Source organism: Atractosteus spatula, chromosome 23 (assembly GCF_055471065.1).
Source record: "Atractosteus spatula isolate fAtrSpa1 chromosome 23, fAtrSpa1.hap1, whole genome shotgun sequence".
NCBI classification, from domain to species: Eukaryota; Metazoa; Chordata; class Actinopteri; order Semionotiformes; family Lepisosteidae; genus Atractosteus; species Atractosteus spatula.
In genome coordinates, this window is record NC_142728.1 from 7,828,813 (window position 1) to 7,849,313 (window position 20,501).

The window sequence follows — 20,501 nt, forward strand, 5'->3', positions numbered from 1 at the left end:
TCATCTCTGTGTGTATTTACTCAAGGCTGTGTCAGCCCTGCAAAATCACTTTGGGATTGACAGTTGAAAGCATTCTACCACTGCCACAGAGGTTTTGACTTATACAGTAAATTTGTTGTGGAGTGATACAAAGAATTAAGCAAATGAAAACTGCTATGCACAATACTGCAATTCTTTATTAAGAAAATAAGGAAAGATGAAGAGCATTTCTGAAGGCAGATGTGAAAACACTCTCTAAAGCACCTACAGTATCTGCTGTCTCTTTTCAATACTCGGTCTATGTGTTTAATGATAAATATACCCATTAACCATCTTTTATTTAAAGTACCAGAAAGCAAAACCCATATAGAATTGACTCAACCTTATGTGCTATTGCAGTCTTTTTTTTAATTTTCCTTTTTGTTGTTGTTCCATTTAAGTTGAATTAGAATTCTAAGGAAATCAAACCATTCTGCTTCCTCTAATACCTGAATGCTGTGCTGCTTTGGATGGTCAGTAGATCTATGAGTGCAGCGTAGGTCAATCATATCTGTGCTAGAATTAAGTCAGCTTCTTTTCAGCCAGTTCAGGAACAATGCAGGGCTAAAGGTCCCATAGTATCTGCATTCCAGAAAGCTGCTGCAACTGACAAGTGAAGACCACCAAGTCTGTAGACAGGGGCACACACTGAGGAACCAAGCTATATACAGAACTTGATTGTCCTGGAGGGCAGTGGTAACAGATAAAGAGAAAGGCCCATTAATGTGGTCATAAGCACACTCAGTAAATGAAGGGGAACAAAACTAGTCAGTCAAACCTTCTTGCATGATGCCTTCTTGCAAGTTGCTGAAGAAGTATCTGGTTTTTATGAGAAACCACTCAACCACTTTTAAACGACAGTGTGGAACAGTGCTTATTGCATATATCGTAGCATGTTGTTTGCTTTGATTAGAACTCGCAAAATGCAAACAATGGAAAATGGGAAGGTGTTTTAGTTATGGCCAGATTATGTGTAAATCTCTGTCTTTATACAAGAGAGCAGAACAAATGTGCAGTATCATTGTGGAGACTCAAGAATGTATTTTCGTGAAGTTCAGTGGAAAATTTTGTCCAGCTTGCATTTTTTTTTGTTAAAGCGATTAATGTTTGGAGTGAGCTTTGTGCAGGAAATATTGTAATTATTGAACTGCTGGTTGCTATATTCATAATGATACCATCTATGAGCTATAGTTAAAATTATACCTCGAAATTTGCATTCTCTTTAAAATTGATTCATCACTCCTAGTAGAATATTTGAGGTCAATTGTGTTTGTTCACCTTCCAAATCTGTGATTTAAGTGTTATATTTTAATCATATTCCTCTTCTCAAGCTGGATGCTTAATTCACCTTTATTATGAGTCCTGGTATTCAAGGGAAAACATTGCTCATGTAAATTTGATGTCCCGTTCTCATTTCAGTGCCATTTAATAATGGATTGAACTATCTCCTCTGCTGTAAAGCATGAAGGAACAGTGAAGGGCGGACACTCGAGTGTGCTGTTGGAAGACAGTAACACAGTTTTGCTTGCCCCCAGCTCATCTCTCTCTCATCAGCTTTTATTAAATTTCTCTTCCCTCTGACAACTCTCCCCTTCATACTGTAGGAAAAGCGAGCTTTTCAAGGCAAAATGATCGGGCAAAGGGGGGTTTTGAAAACCTCCTCATTCCCTTTTTATTTAGCCATTAGAAATCATAATAAAAGCTAAAAATTCAGGATAGTCCTAGTCACTGAACATTTTCCCCAGTCTATAAATACAGCAGGTGGGTTTCGGCTGACTGTTCCTTCTCTGTCTCGTGCTGCTTTTTGTTCTGAAAATTCAGCTTGGCTGTTAATTGCTCACCTGCCTGAGGAAAGTTGCTGCGAAGGGCAACAGGGTCCTCTGTACATAGTTTTGCACACCCAGAGAAAATTTAAGAGGCTGCTCTGAGGCAAACACAGCTCCTTAATGAATATGTGCTGGCGATTTCTGACTACATTGTGAAAGAGAAACAAACACAAAACACAGCAAGTGAGAAATACACAGCTGGGTGGTGAAAATTTTCAACCACTGTTTGAATGAGTTGTCCTCATAACCAGAGATGTTTTAGATTGCCAGAGTTCTGAATAATAACAATAATCATCATCACCATCATCATTCTTTGTGGAAGAAGTTTTGCATGGCCTTTTTATTTTCTTTTGAGTACTCAAATCCTTTTAAAGAAAATGTGTTGTCTATCATTTTGTTGCGTAGTTGATTAATTGTCTTCCACTGCTCATATTAGGAGTTTCCTGTGAGTCAATTATTACTTGCTGTATTCTGCTTTACATACAGTACAGTATGTAAAAGCCATTTTAAAATGGAATCTTTAACACAGGATTGTAGTATGTTTTAGATGGAATTAACTGTATGAATTCTGTAATACCACAATTAGTCTTTGTCACGACATCTATCTGTAACAGATCACAGTTCTTGCAGGAGAAAGCATATACTGTAGGTTTTAAGATGGTTTTTTTTCCCATTGATATGATATTTAACTTCAGTATTTGAATATTGTGAGATGTTTTTCATTTTATTCCAGTCCATGTGATTCACAATGTTTGCCACCATTTCCAATTTTCTTATTGTTTGCATAGACGTGTGCAAATGTTTGTGCAAGTCACAATGAATGAAGAAAGAGTGGGTGATGAAATTTGCATAAGTGATGTACTGGAGATAGCGGATACTGTGCCCTGAAAAATTATTGGGACAAAAAAGTCATAACTGTTAAATTTGTACTGTAGTGAAGCAAATTGTATCTGTGACTGAGATTAAAATGAATGATTAGTGTAATATACATTTTACTTTTGGGTAAATCCATACTTTTGTTATTAGAACGTAAACATTCGTTGTGATCAATCCACTTTTTAGTTCTCTTTCAAGAAAGTAATGCATGGTAGTTGCAGCCACATTGAGTTCTTAATTGTTCAGACTCATTATTCTGAGTTCTGAGTTATTCTGAGTTTTTTAAAATAAATTTCTTCACTATTTAAACTCAGTTAGATCTGGAAATTGATGCCACTTCGATATTTTCTACATCTTTTACACTTCTGTCATACTTCATGCAATTATTACCTCAATAGTTTTGTTTTTTTTTTCAACAAATTGAGTAAGAAGCTAATTATGCTTTCTTAACATCATATGCAATTGAAGTGTAACTGCATTGCAAATACAGAAATATCGTGCCACTTAAAAGATATTTTTTTCAAAATATTGCATTTATACGAGGGACACTTAATGAGTAACAAATTCCATATTGAAGAAATAGCATTGACATCTGAAATAAAATTAGAAAGCCACATTGCTATTGCAGCTGACTAATGGAGAACTATGTTTTTGTACAGTATAGACTGTATAATCCCTCTAAATAATGGCACTGCAACCCTCCCTTTAGTCTCCTGTTGGAAAAAGAAGATAAGGAAATCGTTGGGAAAATAAGTCATTATTGCTTAAATGTAAACTGTTCACTACAATAGAATATACCAGGAAAACAAGTACTGTACCTACCTTTTAAAATTCTTTAACCTGTTGCACAGTACACATACTGTCAAATAGATTAGTGAGTGCACAAGTATTTATCGTACATTTCCTTTCTAAGTGCAGATGGAAAGTTATTGTCTACTTAAATGGAAGCTGTATAGCCCATGAAAGCTACAGTGCAGTCTTAATGGTAGTCGAAGTTCCGCTTAGTGACGCATAACTGTCAGTTATACACCAGGAGATAATTACGGTTGAACTTCTGACACCCCAGTGAATATTTTATCTGTTAATAACTGCATTCCTGATGCTTTTGAAATGATTAATCTTTTTTTGGCATTGCTCCTGCTCCTGTAAGCGACATCAAATGTAACGTTGTGCTGAAGAACAGTAGGAAATGAGAATGGTAATGTAAGTTTATCATGCGTTTTATACATTTTAGATTACTCTGAACTGCATAGCTTGTAGAACCATGTGTTGTTGTTTTTTTTTGTTTGGTAGAGGGTGCACCATTTTTTTTCTAATTCATAAAAAAGCACAGATGCAAAATAATAATAATAATAATAATAATAATAATAATAATGATTGCTTACACTTATATAGCGCTTTTTCTGGACACTCCACTCAAAGCGCTTTACAGGTAATGGGGACTCCCCTCCACCACCACCAGTGTGCAGCCCCCCCTGGATGATGCGACGGCAGCCATAGTGCGCCAGAACGCTCACCACACATCAGCTATCAGTGGGGAGGAGAGCATAGTAATGAAGCCAATTCATAGATGGGGATGATTAGGAGGCCATGATTGGTAAGGGATAATGGGAAATTTGGCCAGGACACCGGGGTTACACCCCTACTCTTTTCGAGAAACACCCTGGGATTTTTAATGACCACAGAGAGTCAGGACCTCGGTTTTACATCTCATCCGAAGGACTGCGCCTGTTTACAGTATAGTGTCCCCGTCGCTATACTGGGGCATTAAGACCCACATGGACCACAGGGTGAGCGCCCCCTGCTGGCCCCACTAACACCTCTTCCAGCAGCAACCTTAGTTTTTCCCAGGAGGTCTCTTGGATGTCAATAAAAAGAATTTTAGATCTGGTTCATTTTCATTTAAACTGTTATTTTCAAGTGATGTGCCCGTTGTGTACTATTTTAAATGTTTTTCAGTATATCCAAGTTTCAGTCTAAATAAAGTTTCATTTGATAATCAGAACAACAGAATAAACATGTTTTTGACTAGAGTTTGATTTTATTTTTCACCATCGATAAGGCTAGCTGAATTTTAAACGTGGTAAAGTTAAATGTTTATTTTAAGCAGGTACTTAAATAGAAAAAGGTCAGAGTACCAAATATTTTCCAACTATAGGGGGCAATGGTTATCATGATTCCGATCTTGTGTAGTATTAGTGACTGCTCTTGTTGTCCATACTGTACATAGAAAAAAAACACTTAAAAACATCAGGATTGATTCTACTCTGACTGCAAGAACAGTCCCTTGAATTGGGAGCACGCCATTGGCACATGTATAGTAATCGACCATCTGCTTCTGAGAATGGGTAGACATTCTGTATAGTGGGACAAGCACTGATGTCTTTATGTAGGCTGGTTTTTAGAAAAAAAATAAAGCTCTATTGAAAAATAGCAATATTACCAGGTATAGTCAGCATTAGGGCAGAGTAGTGGCCAAATTACTTAACTCACATTTTTTTAAATGTTGCAAGTTTGAGAGTCTCTCTCAGCTTCAGTTGAATCACATTCATCCATACCTTTCAAGTGTGACAGATAAACATTTTGGTTTTCATTTTAGATCATGTACAGTGAAGATTCAACGTATTTTGGAGATTAGCATCATAAGAAAATAATCCCAAGACATAAAGGAAGTAAATTCTGCAGCATTATATTTGTACTTCATTGTAAATATAGTACACAGGCTTTTTGAAACATCTTGTAATTGCTTTTTAGCACTACATGAATACTTTAATGTTTAGTCCTACCGATTTGAAAATTGCCTGTTATAAATTCTTCACTAGTGATACAGGCAGGCTTAGAAGACAAGGCCTGGGGTGGCCTTTCACAAATTCATACCACAAAATAGGTTTAATTTGTGGAATATTCTGTTTGTGGTTGTCTGGATTGAAATATGTATAATAATAAGGTAATAATAGGCGTGTAAATGGTTTGTGACATCATAGTTTCAACATTAAAAATGTAACTGAAAGGTGAGTAACTAGCTTTTTTATCACTTGTCAGTTTCATTGGAAATGTTCTTAGATTCTTCTAAAGCCCCAAGTGTATTTTTTTTACTTTTAAATACCATTCTTCCTTTGGTCCTGCGGATTTGAGACACAGATGATCTCTCACTGCCAACACATGAACATACACAGTGGGGAGCCTTGTATACTTCTATTATCCTGGGCTGATCTTCAGTTTACCTGATTCTAGGGGATGTAGCTCTGCATACTGTGAGCAGAACAGCTTTCTTGTTCACAGCATGCCAATACACATTGCAACATCTGCAAATTGCTCATGCAACAAAACCTGCGCAATTGCGAAGACAGCTATCGGCTTCACTTTAGTGCACCTTAAATGATTTTATTTTCTTAAGGAGCTGATTCTCAGTAATGATTCTAGGTTCGACCAAAACATTGTGGGGGCTAATTGGACAACTGGTCATCCCTTTTGTCATTTGCTGTCACAACCAAAATGTAATGTACCGTCCTTGATGAAGTGATTATTGGGTCATTTAGGAGAATAAATGGGAAGATCTGTCACCCCTGTGTATAGAGATTTCATTGTGCACTCAAAGACTGATCTCTTCCAGCCACGTACCTTGTAAATACATACTTATAAATTGCACATTTTCCAGTATTTCACATCTTGTTGTCTTATTTCATATTTTATGTTTGTTTCCTGCACACATGAAGGGCTTGATCAATGTCCCTGAGAAGACTTTTGAGTTGTTGATTATGAAGGAGACCATTAGGATGGAATATCAGTGCTGTGCTATGCTATTAAACCTATAAGAACATAAAAATAGTTACAAATGAAAGGAGGCCATTCAGCACATGTAGCCCATTTTGTAGTTTGACAACAAAAACATTATGTGCCAAACCCTGTTCAAAAGTAAAGCAGTATAATTTGGTATAGGATTACCACCCAGACTCATGGTTAAGGAGGTAAAAAAGAAAGCTTTCTAGGTCAGTGGTTCCTAGCTCTACTCCTGAAGGACTACCATGTTTGCTAGTTTTTTTTTGTTCCAGCTGAGATCCTTTAATTGATCTTCTTGATTGTTTAGACGTTTGGTTTACTTAGTTCTGCAGTCAGCCTGAGTTTCAGAAATATCCATTTTCAAGCAGATCGTCTTCAACCACCTCCGCCAATAGAACTTTTAGCAGTCTCTCCTGCTGAAGGGTAATAAGCTTACTTGCTCAACAGCTAATAGGTGATCAATTCCTGATGAGCAGATACAGGAGGGAATAACAAGGTATCAAACACACTACAAAGAGTTTTTGCAGATGTCCTACTGTACATTTCATTTAATTGAAATGTACCTGAATTAAGAGAGTTCTAAAATTAAGAAATTGGAACAGGTTTGAAAACAATTATAAATTACTTTTAACAGCTGAAAGCAAATGTAAAAATATGCCCCAATTATAAAATGGAAATTTCTTACCCTTTGATTAAGAACTTGGCTGTAGCAAAAACCTGAGCGCACAGTGGTCCCCCAGGACAAGTGTTGGTAACAACTGGTCTAGTCTGAAGACAATAAGATGAGCTGCATATAGAGAATAGAAAAACAGATGGTATAAATGCAGATGCTTCTTCAATTGCTTAGACTGTTTTGTAGGACACCTTGTACTGTTGTGTGCAGAGTCTGTAATTCAAAAATCCCAATTGCAGCACTAATTAGATAAAGTGAACTTTGATAAACAATAGTAAAACAATACAATTGGCTAATAGCCTTGTTTTTCTTTTTAAGGTGTAGAACAAATCAGCATTAATGGAGACAAAATAAAAATAAATATGCATGTGGCTAATGGAATGATAAGATTTTATATAAACCTTTGTGCAATGACTTGGTATATTATAGAAGAAATGCATACAACTTCTCCTGAGAGCATAGCACATAATGAAACGAAAATCGTGTCGGTGCTACATTATTGTGCTGTCAGTCAAACCATGTAGTGTACGTGCAGGTTTGAGATTGGCTCTGATAAACCCTGCTATTTGAAAAAAAACTGGCTGTTGCTGTAATGATGTTTTCAGTAGCACAGGTATCTGTTAAGGTTACCTGCTCTGAGCCCAGCAGACAGGCTGTAAATTGCAGCGTCCATCCAGCAGTCATGATTCCAGACGGAATTACAATCTGCTTTAATTTCTAAATTCCCCTGGTATCAGTTATCAGATTAGCCTGTTTGTTTCCCCTGTGTGTGCTGGTGCTCTGCCATCCGAAGGTGAAAAGCGCAAATTCTTCCTTGCTGCTGTCTTCTTGACTCCACTTCCTGCTCTGTAGAGATATACTGTAGATAAAAGTTGTTGCTTAGTGCTTTTACAAAATAGTTGTTAGTCAATGATGGTTTCAGTGAAGGGGTTTGCAGTGGATTAATTATGCATTTACAGTCGGTTTTGAACATGAGCTATGTTACAAGAGTGAGGATACCTAATTTAATAATAAATTATCTCAACATCAGGAGGATTATAGAATGTAATAAAATCACATTAAGTTTGAGAAGAGCTCTAGTCACCAGTTCAGGATTATTTATGTGGAATTCCTAAACTCTGCATGTTTAGAGATTTGAGCATATGCCAAATGTGGAGCTACAGTAGCTACATGTGGAGCTACAGTACCTTTGTTAGGTTGATCAACTTGAAGATCCTACATGGCAGAATGTGTGTAGTGTGGGATTTACAACTAGAATGATGATGGGGGGAGGTTATTTAGGAATCAGTCACTTGGTGACTTGATTATTTCTGGCACTAGAAGACTTTTCCGTCCTTTGAGTGTGTACAATGGCAGCTCAAGGCTCACGAGCCTGTCCCTGAGAAAACTAGATCCGAGTCTGGTTAAACGTTAGCAGATATGGAGCAGAGCATTTGAAACCATTCCAGGGGCTGGGGTTGCCATATAATGTATACACTTTTGTATTTTATGCATTGTATATAAGGTACTACATATTGCTTTGTTATATAGTCTAGTGAAACTTGTTGCTGTTGCTATTTGCATCATAAAAATATGTTCCCTGGTTAGGAGGAGAAGCAGAGAAATGCAACAGCAACAACTATGAGCATTGATGTTAACAAGGATGTTGAAGACATTCGCTTTAAAAGGATGTAAATCTTTTAATCAGATTTTATTAACTTAAAACTCAGGAGTCTAATTTAATGTGCCCCTTAGAGTCGTGATGAATTATGTTTCTGATTAGAGAAAAATATATATTTGTGTGTCACTGGAGGGCAATAGCTGCTGCATGGACAGTTTCCAATATTACTAGTCTCTAGCATTTCAGATTTCACTGAGCATAAAACAGTAACATTCATCTCCATCTTTCTGTTAACATGCCCTCGATTGAGCGGAAAAAAAAGGGACTCAGTATTTTACATGCTGCAGGAGACAAATAAAAACAATAAGCAAAATCTCTGTGGGCTACACAGAAAATAGATACAATGGAGAAGGTGTATTGAATGATGTCTGCTGTCGACACTTCTGGACTTGACAGTGTGAAATAAAAGTTATGAACCCGATCCTGTATGTGACATGTTTTTTAGAAGCGGGTCTAAAGATCTTTGGCGATTTAACCTGTCAGTTACAAAGCAGGGGCAGAGGGAAGCAGAGGGAATTCTTTAACATTAGAACATTTGTGTGTGTAAAATTGGAAGAATTAAACTGCAAACAATGAGGCCCCCCGGGGGAAGAGTTGTTGGTTTTCATTTCAACACTAATGCAATTCACCGCGTTTTGTACTTTTCCATCTCTGTTCAATTTGATGTAGTAAAAACACCATCTTGTACATGCCTAAAGAATCCTATGCATATAGAATGTGAATATGCTTGCTTACAGCTAATTTTTCTTCATATGTTTAAGTTATTCTGAATCAAATTACTGCTTTTAATTAAAAAATTACAAGAATACAGTAAATGTTTTCTAGGGACCGAGGTTTTTCAGGAGTTTTGTCTCTGACGTGGGTTTAGGTGCCTCTCTCCTTGACAACCTGGACTGCTTATAGACAAATGCAGAACTTTTACTTTGAAATATTCTGGCAGAGAGATGAAATAAGCTCACATGACCACTCATACAATTTTCCTCAAAAGTTGAAAGGTTCTTGTGAGTGATTTGATGCTGTTGTCAATCTATTGTCCTCATTATCTTGAGGCAAGGTGCTGTGTTCTGTTTTTTATTTTAATCTAGGTGAAGCTAGCTTTAATCTTCTCTTCCAGAAAAGAACCTTTAATGCAAGTACTGTAGCAACCAAATGAGCTAGAATTATTTGATCACATTTATAACCTTTCTTTTGTTTGTATTTCTCTAGAATGCCCATCAACTTGTGCCAGCAGGAAGCAAACTGTAGTACTGTATAAGGCTGTTCTGGCGTACCAAATGTAGCCCTTCACTGCTCAAAGATCGATAGGTGGCACATGGTTACTTTAGATGTTAGTGAAATGGTAGCTTCATTTAATCTCTTTTTTTTCTTCTGGAAATTGAATGCCATGAAGAGAGTCTGGATCAGACCTTGGTTTTTTAATGTGACAGGTTTCATAGAAAATCAATGAATTTCTTGTAGTGACTATAAACAAATCAAAACAACTGAAATTGTTAATATTGCAATTTGCCATGCAGTATATCCTTAAAATATCGCAGTTGTGTGTGGTTGTCAGGAAAATTGGTACAGTATGAAATGTTTATTAAACTATTAGTAATTTCCTCTGCTGCCCACATAGTATGCATAATATTCCAGTAACACACAATTTCATTAGAAGGGCGGAGCAGTGGCTCTGTGGCTAAGGATCTTCGCTTGTGGCTGGAAGGTTGCTGGTTCAAATCCCACAGCCGGCAGAGTAATCCTACTCCGTTGGGCCCCTGAGCAAGGCCCTTAACCCCAACTGCTCCAGGGGTGCTGTACAATGGCTGACCCTGCGCTCTGACCCCAAGCTTCTCTCCCTGTCTGTGTGTCTGTGTCTCATGGAGAGCAAGCTGGGGTATGCGAAAAGATGAATTCCTAATGCAAGAAATTGTATATGGCTTATAGAGTGATCTCTCTTATCTCTTTTTAAAAATCTATTTGTCATTACAACATAAAAGTTTAATTACTTTATTCTCTAAGTGCAGTAAAATGTACAGTACAGTAAAAGTAGTAATTCTTCACTTCTCCAAAAAGTTACAATTTTCTAAATTGCAATAAAAATCAGGACCGACCTGCTGCTTATTTCCCTGCTTTCAGTTCATTGTGATAATCTTGGAGCAGCCATATCAATGCAGAATGAGTCTTGAGAAATTAGTTTAAAAATACACATCCCCAAATATACTTTTGCTTTAGTGCTTATTCTTATCCAGCTTTTTAGAGCACATCAGCAATCTGCAGATATGCACACATGCAATCTGTGGGCCCTCCACCTGGTCACCTAATCACCAGGTTCTCTCTGGGTCGTGGCACTGTCAGCACTACAGAAGAAACAGCTTCTCTGTCAGCTGGAGGCTTCACTGGTGGCTTCATCAGGTCACACTGTAGGGCTAATCTTGCTGGGATTGTGCCTCACTGAGCACCTCTCTTTAATTTAAAGACACAAAGGACAGTGTCCTCCCAAAGGGTGTGAAGTTAAAAATCTTAAGAAATCAAAGTCAATCTATTGAATACACATATCAGCTTCTGATCATCATAATCATTGCACCTTATCGTGTGGCCATGAATCAGAATTGAGAATTGGGTTTTTTTTTTGTTTAGCTGTAAAGCACTTGCTACTCAAGAGAAATAAGATTGGATGGTGTAAGGATGCAGATTGCAAAGAACCTAGAAGCAGAGAATTAAAAAACATATCAATGGAAATTTTAATGTTAGTTAAAAGCAAGCTATTTATATGTAAATTGGAAACTAACAATTGTCTTTTTTTTTTCTCAGGAGCAAAATATGGAGAAAAAGTTAAATAGTACAAGTAAAGCTGTTATTTATCGGATATGGATTTGCCTGAATGCCAGCTGGTTATGGTTACTCACTTTATTTTTCTGATTTAGGACATGCCGTTTGTTTTGAACACAATGCAAAGCCATTGAGTCCTTGTCTATAATTGGCCTCCTGCATATGCAGCTTGCTTAACAATGCATTGCTTCCAGGTCATCTATATATTGCTTGGGGCAGGATTTCAGTGTCCTACTTAATTACAAAACATACAGCTTTGTTAAGAAATGGATGCCAACTCTGTTTCTGTACTACTAATTCAATGAGACATTATAATGGCAGGATTTTGTGCCTTAGGCATCAGATTACTGTAGCATGAAGCCACATTGCAGTGTAGCCATTGAATAAAGGCAGGGGAATTTCATGCTCTTTCTGACATTTGTTTTCAGAACAGCCCATTTTAGGGCACCGTTGCAACCAATTAAGACAAGATTCAGAGTTTCCTTTTTTAAATAATTGTTTTTTTTTCACACAGTCCCTAATTAAAGCCATTAGAAATGTAACAAACACGAAAACTAATAATCCTGGGATTGCTGTGGCCGTACATCACAAGCCAGCGGGACATGGTCAGTGTTGTAGTGACGTATGAGTTCGCGTAGCGGGAGATTGCTGCAGACAAGATCAAAAGCCATCATATTGAAATTGCATCCTAGCACTCCTTGTTTTGTTACCTCCAGGTTTTGTCATTTAAATGAAGAATCCAGAATGAACAGTAGTCCAAAATGTTGAAGAAATCTGCTGCATGTGGCCATAATGATACACGAGCTGTATCAAAGATGGATTATCCTCATTAAATAAAACTGGTTTATTTAACATTTATTTTGTTATTTTGTTCCCTCTTCCACACACACTTCCCACCTTTGTACCATGAATGTGCTCCGTTAAGTTCTTAGTCCTAAAGGCTGACAGTAGACCTTACACTGCCCATCGCAATAATTACCAGAACACTTTCTCCCAAACATTTTGCACTCACTTTCAGATAAAAAACTGCAGTAATGCCCTCTTGCATTGACAATAATATTCAACACTGGCGTTTGTTTTTTTCTATGAATACTCTTCAGAGCTTTTCCACACCTTTTTTTTTATGTTTATACCATTAGTGATCTAAATTCTCCCAACTCATTCTCATGATGAAAGCAGTTTTAATCCTATTTTTTTGTATGCTAGAAAACAACAATGCCTGTGCATTGTTATATTGCCTCCTGTCATATTTAATTGGGGTCATTATTTCTATAGCTCCTTCAGGATTGTGTTTCAAGTCAGCAAAGATGTCAATCTTTTTATTTCTTGATTTTCGCCAGTTTTGACATTCAACAAAGTAAATCACCTCATCATCTGTGCCCATTCAACTACTGTGTCCTCACTAATGAGGCAATTTAGTGCTGATGCAACACTCAAAGTCGCTCAAGAGTATTATGGTCAGTCATGAACGGCAAAGTAATCAAAAGAGCTCCAAAACATTTAAACAGTATCCAAAATATGTATACCTTGTTTCTCGAAAAAGTAATTTCCAGGAAATGCCTTTATCACTTTTCTTTGGGGGTTTTCAGCGTTGAATTCACTTCTACTTGTTCATTTTTTAAATTCCAAATTAAGATAATGTGTTTGTAGGAGCGTTTCAAGTAACAAAATGCTAAATCGCATTTTTAAGTATGGTATGAGGACTATACCACGCAGATTAGTTCGAGAAAAAAATATTGGGTCCTCCAGAGCTCAGGTCGAGCTGTACGATAACTGGCTTACGTCACTAGTTGGCAATGCGTGGGATATCCCAAGTGCATGACTAGCTAAGCAAAGGATGGGGTGGGATTATTCAGGCAGGGCTCTGTTGGCTTACAACGTGCAGGCATGCAGTGATGTGAGGCCTGCTCTTCTCCTCCAGTTGACACTGAACCTGCAGTACAGGGCTGTAGTGCCTGCGACATGTAATTAGAGGGGCAAGTCGGAGGAGAATGAGAATCAGAATCATCTGTATTGGAGATGTCTTTATCTCCTTTATTATCCTGTACCGTGGAAATTTTCCCCTTGCCTCTCTGTCTTCACTTCCTCATTAACCCCGGGGAACATTCATGGTGAGCCCAGATGTGAAAAATACACAACTGGCTGTTCCAAAGCAGGAGGGCATAAGAAAAATAATGGGCCATTCTAGTTCTTTTAAAACTCTTATTACATGAATATGAATATCTAAGGTGGACATTTAAAGAGCTTTAATGGTAAATGTGGGCAATTTCATTTGTATTTTTATTTGAGATCTTAAATCCAGTTGATGTCTTTTATAATACCTTTATTGTTTTGTTTTTTTTGGAAGAGAAAGTTATTGTCACCATGAATATAATTTAATTTAATGATCAAAACAGAAACATTAATTATACAGGAGCACCATAGCAGGATATTAAGTAGGTACGATGCAAACATTTATTTATTAGATAATAAGCAAGACTTTAAAATACCAAGCAGTTGTAATCTTGGCACAGCAGCAACAGCAGAAAAGGAGAAAAAAAAGTCATAAAAAGAGGGACAGTGGAAATTAATTGGAGAAATGATGCATAATGTATATTAAAAAGTAATAAAGCCTCATTAACTTGGCAGCAGTAGTAGCATCACTGAGAGGATTCAGAGCCATAAATGTCACTTAAATGCATGCAAGCAAGTTTACATTTTTCATTACATAAACCTATGTCAAGTCAGAGAACACAAGGATTGTCCTAAATTTACTGTACTACCAAGTGGTTGCATGCCATTGAAGTTTGTACACCATATTTTATGCAGAGTAGCACTACGAGCTGCTTTAGAGGAAATCAGATTTTACTGAGTTTCACATCACAAAGATTCAGGAAGCTAGCTGAGAATAAATGAAGGTCATCGATAATTAGCAGATTTATGAAATTTACAGATGGCATTGTACCCAAATGAAAGACAGTGTGTGCATGTGCTGGGAAGGGGGGGTTGATGAGGATTTTATTTGATAGATGCAAGTATCCATTTCATCTCTTTTAAGGCTTCAGGGTTGTCAAAATGTTCTTTCTGCTTTTGATCAAAAATGAAGAGCCACCTGTTTACCTGACAGTGTTGTTGCACACTAATGATTCCTGTCTTGTTTGTAGCACACACAAAAAGCTGCCACTTTTGACAAAATTTTGTTGTTAGTTTTTTAGCTCTAACAGCTACAGCCTAAATAAATGTATAAATACTATGAAGTGCCATTTTGTACAAGGTTCCTGCTAAAGACATTCTGTTTTCAAAGATGTTTTTTTTGGTGTGAATGAGTAATCATGTAACAGTCCAGCATGTCTGTTAAGCCTTGACCCTTACTTTCAAGCTAAATTAAACCATGTGCATTAGTTCAGTCAGTCCTAATTAAGATTGAATGCTAGAAATAATTAATTCGATTTTGATGATTGGCTTGATGTGCTTGGCTGAAGGAAGGACCCGTTCTCTTGGAGGAATGAGCTGAGGAGCTGCTGTAGGAGTGTGACGAATGATGGGAGGGAAGGGTGTGAAGCTAGACTGTGGAAGGTGTGGTAAGACATGATACTGTACATGCTGTAGCTGTACTTTTTCTTAGGTGAACAAAAGTGGGTTTACCCTCTCCCAACCCATCATAAACCATCTGTTTATGGTTTTGAATGAGAAGCAGATTGGCGATTGTGCGCCTGAGGACCAGTCTTTCTGAGTGGAGGAGTTGTCTGCTTTCAATGGAGTGGCACTGTGCGTGCTCAGATCCCACAAGTGACTAGGATTGAATCCTCTTGGACAGGTAGAGTTGTACCCGTCACATATAAACCCCTGGGTTATTGCAAGATGGGGTTTATTCAGGTTTAGTCTGCACTGAGAGGGATCATGCTCTTGATAGGAAAGCCGTGGTGCTGTGATCGTAAAAGCTTTGTTGGCCCTGAGTTTTATTTTCCCAATAAAGCCTGTTTTTCTGGACAACAGAGTTCAATGCCTATTTTGTGCTGGATTTTCTGAACGTATTACAACTCTTGTTTGCCTCAAAGGCTCCTATAACCTATTCTAGCCCACAATATTATATAAGGTAACGTGTTTTGTTGCTGTGTTCCAGTCTGACTTTGACTTTCTTCTGTTGAAGACTGTTTGAGGTCTGTCTCATCATTTGTAGTAATTCCAACCAGTATACCAGTCCCTCATAAGGGTGAAACAGACTTGAATATAAAAAAGATGCAATCAGCAGTAAATGATTACCCTGATTACACTGCTTAAAGGTCTTCACAGACTTATGAGTTTAAAACCTGGCTTATTCCCAGAACTGCTTGAAAGTTTCAAGGAGGTAGTAACAGCTTTCTATGACTTGAACAAAACATCATCTGGTGAACAGAAATATGCATTTCAATTATGTTTTTTCTATGAAAACAGAACTTCTATTATTATTTTATTTGATGCTTTTGTCTAATATCCAAAGACATACATTTGTATCCATTTATTTATACAGCTGGGCTGTGTAAATTATCACCACAGGCTGAAAGCGGTACCTTACTCAAGGATACAAAAGCAGTGTTTCAACTGGGATTTGAGCCCACAATTTTCCAGTTATGTGTCCAGGACCCTGGCCATTACTGCTGCCACTAATTTCCTGATTGTCTTAATGCTCTTGTTCAAAGTACTTATTTTTTATAAAAAAGACTTTCCCATTATATTTATATATACCTACCCACATTGTAATAGTATTTTTAAGACATTAGAGATATTTATACTACTAATAGACATTTTATCTGTATGTAGAGAATGAGGACCTATGGACATGCTCCTCCTGTCAGTGACTTTCATTTTGACACACTGTGTGCTCTGTAGTACACTACAGGAGAGTCAGTACTGTCAGCCAGCACGTCAGTCATGGTAGAATGTGATGTTTTTCACTGAGTGCAAGGCACAAAGACCTTGTCTGATGTCCACCCATCTCAATGTACTGCCACTTGGAAAAGCCCAGTCATTGTGCGACACGAATTGCTAATTAATTGGTGAAGTGATCCAGTGATTCTGCAAAATGCTATTATTGCACACTGTTTTGAACTTTCAAACTTTAATATTCCCTTGCATTTTTATGGTAGTTTCATTCACTATCATTTCAATATCTTCCGTGTTATTAAATCCAAACCTAATTCTACAGAATAATCTGAAGATATGATCTATTGGCTGAGTCACTGTTACACTGGGATAGAGGAAAGGATATTTTGACAGCTTGCTATCGAGAATGGTGCAAAAAGTTGAATTTTAATAAACTTGGGTGAATAATAACTCCTGCATGTTTCATGTTTAAGCCAGAATACTGAATTACAGATGCCTGTTAAAAATATATTTTTAATACTCAACGGTAAAACAAAGGAGTATTGAAACACAAACAGTTAAAAATGTATTTTTTCCCCTTTAACATTAAAATGTCATTGGATGCTGTGTAACCTTTAAAATTCAGCTTCAACTTCCACTCGGCATGTGGGTACAGAGTGAGCTTTTGATTTACTTTGAAATCCGTTTCCAAATGGGGAATAGAGCTCAGTGTTAAAATATTATCCGTAGGAGGGGGATTGATCCTTTGTGGTAGTATATAACTAGAATTGGAGACTCCAGTTCTAATGCCAAAGGGTTTTGTGTTCTTAAAATAATTCCTTATGACATGTGTCAAAGCTGATTTTGTTCAGGTGGATGGTACTGTACAGAGTTTAAAAAGAGCTGCTCTCCTTTCTCCTTGGCGAAATTGCCTTGATCTCCTTGGTCCTGGTGCCTGCCGTCTTATTACTGTGGTGTCATCAACTCTCTGCCTGTTCTCAGTTGGAGATGTTTGCAAATTGCACGTGGATTATAAGAGATTGTTCAAACCCCTCTGTAATCCCTCTTAATCAAACAGTCGCCACACTGCTGGGAGGGATGTGCTGAATTCAGTAGATGGGATAATTTTAGATGACTTTGACTCCTTAATTCCAGCACTGCTCTCAATACTGACTTGCCTCCTTTCTTTCAATGCAGCATTATTAGGTGAATTTCTGTTTGAATATACAACACAAAATGAATGGAATTTACAGTGCATTATTTCAGAAGGGTAGGATTAGACAAAATGCAAGTATCCTGACAATGTTGTGGAAAGTCTGTTGAAGAAATTCTGCTCTAGAAAAGGAAAAAAAAAAGTTTTTGATGGTTTTAAGACCTCAGTCCTTACTCAACCCAAAAATTATGGAAATCATGCCTTTTCTTAGAAACAAAAATACATAAACATATGAACGATACATGTAAATTTACAATATCATCAACACATTTGTTGTTAATTTTGTTATTGCATGTACTATATGGTTTCATTTATTTCACACAAATTGTAAATGCAGTGTATTTATATAGGTCATTCATTAATGTTCTGTGGACCATGACATACAGTATGAGTATAAAACTAAGCCACTCTTTCATCATGTAATTATTCTATGAATTGTGAAGATTCCAAGAGCTCAAGATTTAGTACTGATCAGAGGTGTTACTGTAGCAACATATACTGGCAAATGTTAAATATTTAAACGATTGAATCATTATTAAATGAACTTACTGGAAAGTGGGCTTTTGATACTGAGAAAGGTTGGAATATCCCTGGGTGTGAGCAAACAGACTGGGAAATTAGGTGAAGGTTATTGGATTGTGAAGTAAGAGGTTTCCTGTAAAGGGTTCTCAGATCATACAAGAGCAGCAATATTGTCTAGAGTCAATATTCAGGACTCCAAACTCAGTAGAGACAGAACCTCCCTAAGATTAATCTATAAGTTTTATTTCAAAAGTGCAGCACAGGAGGTGTTTTCAGGCATTAGAACACTTAAATAACAGTTGTTAAACTAAAGAGCTTTTGAAAAGGCTCCCTTGAAAAGGCGATTCAAGAAGCATAGCAGTAATGTGTCACTTTGGGCAAATCTCGAACCAGGGTGTAAAACTGTCAAATTTGGAATTACTGTGGCAGGTAATGTGGGTGTTGTTCATCCTGTTATGACTTTTGTTGGTATTTTAAGGTTTCATAATTGAGTTCTTGTGATGAAGCTTACTTTTAAGAAGGAATTTACCATAGGTCCTCCCCATGTTAGAGCAGAATTCCGAATGCTCAAAACAAAGTGATTCTACCGTGGATATGCAGATTATTCCTGTAGATTGCTTGCACTAAGGCTAAACAAAATGAGTATTTACTTTCTATTTCATCAATAAAAGGCAGTAATAATGTGGTTCTCTGTAGCATTGTGCTGGTTAATGAAGTTCTCCAATCTTTAATGTAATATTTCTGTACTTTTGAAGCTAGTACAGTCTTGCCTAAAACAAAGAAATTCTTAAACCCACACATGACTCCTAACCGGGCTATGCTTGGGTTTGTTTTTTTTAATGGCATTCTGCCTGAGCTGCCATTGCAGTTTATAATACATTCTGTATTTTTTAATGCAGGCTGGGTCTTTACATTCTGTATATTTGATGAAAAGTATGGAGTTTGTTGAAGCTGATTTTAATCGTGCTCCTTCTTAAAAAAGGCAGAGACTTAAAAGAATCCTCTAGGTGTACTGTAGGCCATTATCAGTATTGTACTCCTATTTAAAACCAATGACTGTTTTTAAGCAATTGGAAACACGCATGCCATTGTGACCGATCAGGCTTTTTAAGGGCCTGTTTATTTCCAATAATATTCCATGTTCATTTTCTCGATCAGGCCCCTAGTCTCTTCTGCAAGTCTTCCTTCTACAGAGAGGGCTTTTAATCTCCTGCAAGGGAATTACCTAAGTGCTTTTTCCAGTTTTGGCCACTCATTTATCAATATGATTCATACCCTACAGTACACAATAGTCCTACTTGTGTTCCGAGTGGGTGAAATCCTAAAACATGACAGGTCTATTTATTATTACTGTTTATCTTCTGTTAGAACCATAATTGCAATCTATAATCTGCACCCCCCTTAACATCCACTGGATATAAAATTATTTGGTCAAAAGTTGTCTTGATGTCGCTGAATACTGATGTCAAGACACATATCCTTCACCCCATATTCCTGTTCAATCACAGTTCTTGGGTTTTACTTATTTGGCAATAAGATTTCCTTTTATTTCCAGCATAAACAATTCCAGCTGGAGGTACCGAATAAAATTAAAGCCAATTTTGTTCTTACAACCTGCATACATTTCTAAAATGTGTACATTCTTGCATTGAATTGTCTTTGCATTTAAACTTCATTTCACTTCTACCAAAATACCTAGAACAAATTCATTCCAACTACTGTAGTTTCATTTATATGGCTAACCAGCCAAGGATTGAAGCTGGCCGACTCACCAGTGGCTGATGCAATTGTTCTAAAATCAATACAAGGTATACAGTCTCTATATACTTTAAACATTGTAGTGACTGTACTATACAGTATATGGTGTATATAATATAGTCTCTGTATGTTTTTTTTTCCTCTCTAAAACAGTCCCCTCCCAGTTACTTTTATAAAAGATAGTGAACTCACAAGGTACTCCTGATTAGGATGTACTCTGGCTCAATATTTTATCTTCCTCTAATTTGTCACAGTAGGTAATCTGTTCTAAACGTGTACATACTGTAGAATGTACACAACACCTTACCAATAGTCCCATGTGAAAATTATTCCTGACACTCTATGCATTTAAGGATTACCTGGTGACAACCTGCACATCTTTTGGGAGTGTCCTGTGAAAGAGTGCTTTAGGATGTATGTGACTGGTTTATTTTTGAATGTCACTGAGCTCTTGTCTCCTCGTGACTAGTGACAATTCCCAAATTATGGGGAATTTTCAGGCGCAGAATCTTTAGTCTGCAAGGCTACTGCAGCAAAAGAATATAT

At 37.1% G+C, this 20,501-nt stretch overlaps 1 protein-coding gene across 4 annotated transcripts in view; it reads left to right on the forward strand.

The window, feature by feature from the left end:
- LOC148816100 (disabled homolog 2-interacting protein-like) overlaps nucleotides 1-20,501 on the forward strand; it is a 365,406-nt gene that overhangs the window by 228,581 nt on the left and 116,324 nt on the right. The window lies entirely within an intron of this gene.